Genomic DNA, 1,968 nt, shown 5'->3' with positions numbered 1-1,968 from the left:
TACTATAATTATTTTTAACTTTTAACAAATATATCATATTTTTTCTTTTACAGATCTGAGTTTTCAATCTTGGTTGTGAATTTCTTTCCCACTCCTATATATAATCTAGGATCTCTTGCAATTCCACCTTTAATTATCACAGACAATGAGTTATAGATTTCTAAGTTCATTCCAATTACTAGGACAAAATCCTAAAATCATTTAAATATTCCATATTGGACTGATCCCTTTTTCTTCTTTCTACAAGCCTGATATAAATCTGACAATTAAGTCTGATGCCTTATCCTCATCTTCAATATTATCAAAATATTTATTCCTAAAACTCCTTCCCTGGATATAAGTTAAGTGATGAAAGTATAATTCAAAGTTCTTTATCTTTCCATCATATCATGGAATAACTATAATAATTGCTTCTAAGACTTCAACACATATCAGGATAATTTTTTTTCATATCAGGATAATTTATTGAGATGTTAACATATGCTTTGTTTTTGCTGCAGCACCCCTTGCTTAAACACAGGAGGTACCCCTCAGAAGTAGAAATGTTTTGACATCAATCCCCCTTCCACTTTTTGTTCCTAAAGTGTGATCTTCTTAAGAGTATGTTGTGTTGTCCTGAAGGAGGAGAGAAGAAAGGGAAGTCATAAAATAGAGAAGAAATGAAAGGATTTGGAGGACACAAGACCAGGTTTCAGATGCTACGTGGGTCACTGAGACAGTGCCCAATACCCTATTTCCCCAGGCCTTGGTTGCACAAAGTAGAATAATAGGACCCCCAAGGAGGTTTGGCAGAGTAACAGGAAAAGTCAGCTGGGCCTGCCTTTCCAGGGAATATCCTGGAAAGAGTGTAAGCTGCCTCGAGGGAGCCTGCCAGTACAGGGAGATGGTGATCAAAATAGAACTTCAAGGTGGACCCATGGGAGACTGAGAGACCTATATACTCTGGGGTGGTATAAAGAAAGCAGCCGAAGTTTCTCGGGCTTTTGAAAGGCCAAAGTGTGAACCAGAAGAGATATAATCTCTTTTGAGATAAGTTTGAGTTGAGATGAGAGAGATGCAAAATGTAAGACCCTCAACTCACAGGTGTAACGGGACCTAGACATCATCAAAGGTGCCAGCTGATGCCCAATAGCCTGGCAGGTACCAAACAAGATGCCCATGGACAAGCAGGACAAGCTGCATTCACTGCAGTGCATGCCAGGGGTCAAATGATAACCTCAGAGCAGATGCCCCCTCCTCATTATAAATGGCACTTATACCACCCAAGGTTAGACCCCTTCTCAACCTAACACTAAATCTCCTCTGTTGAAAATCTCCTCTGTTGAAAATTTCTCTTAGGAACCTGGCTGATACACACAGTTACATATTCTGAGGTGTCAGGACAATACAGCTGGTAAATAGTATCCCTATTTATTTTATCTTACTCTCATTTGAGAATGTTAGTGAAACTTCCAAAGACATCAGAACACAGCTGATCTAGTTTGTTTTCTTGTAGTCAATGACATGAACAGTGTTTCACGGGAGCAATGCCTGGTTTCCACCTTGATTGGTCAGAAAAGTCCTCAAATCACTCCCAGTGAGAAAGAGGCAATGTTTTTAAGGTCATCCATGCATCCCAGGCTCCTGGATAGAAGATGAAGCGAGCATTTATTATTTATGGACCGTCACAGCCGTGTCCCGTCATAAACAATAGCTGACATTCCACTGTGACGATTCTGAATTCCGAAGAGCTGCATGGAAAAATTACATCTTGGTGTCAACTCTAATTTCTTTATTTCCTAGACCAGTAGTTTCAATTTAGCAAGTTTCACACCAATTTGAAGAAAAAAAAAGGGAAAAGATTTTGTTTTCTTCTTCTTATTTACCTAAAAATATATTGAGGGGCATTTATCTCCACTTCAAAATCCTCATGTCTGGGAGTTTTCTTGGGGACTCTGGGACTGTACATCAATGTACTGCTTTCTGAAC

General features: G+C 39.1%; 1 long non-coding RNA gene across 1 annotated transcript; it reads right to left on the bottom strand.

Moving 5' to 3' along the window:
* Nucleotides 1-440: 440 nt before the first annotated feature.
* On the bottom strand, nucleotides 441-1,699 carry LOC140621237 (uncharacterized). The gene is made up of 2 exons (XR_012020981.1): nucleotides 1,425-1,699; nucleotides 441-615 (listed from the first exon to the last, which is right to left on the bottom strand). It is a non-coding gene; the product is annotated as an uncharacterized lncRNA (long non-coding RNA).
* Between the last annotated feature and the right edge of the window lie 269 nt (nucleotides 1,700-1,968).

This window comes from Canis lupus, chromosome 1, assembly GCF_048164855.1.
Source record: "Canis lupus baileyi chromosome 1, mCanLup2.hap1, whole genome shotgun sequence".
NCBI classification, from domain to species: domain Eukaryota; kingdom Metazoa; phylum Chordata; class Mammalia; order Carnivora; family Canidae; genus Canis; species Canis lupus.
This window is presented reverse-complemented; position numbering and strand designations above follow the sequence as displayed.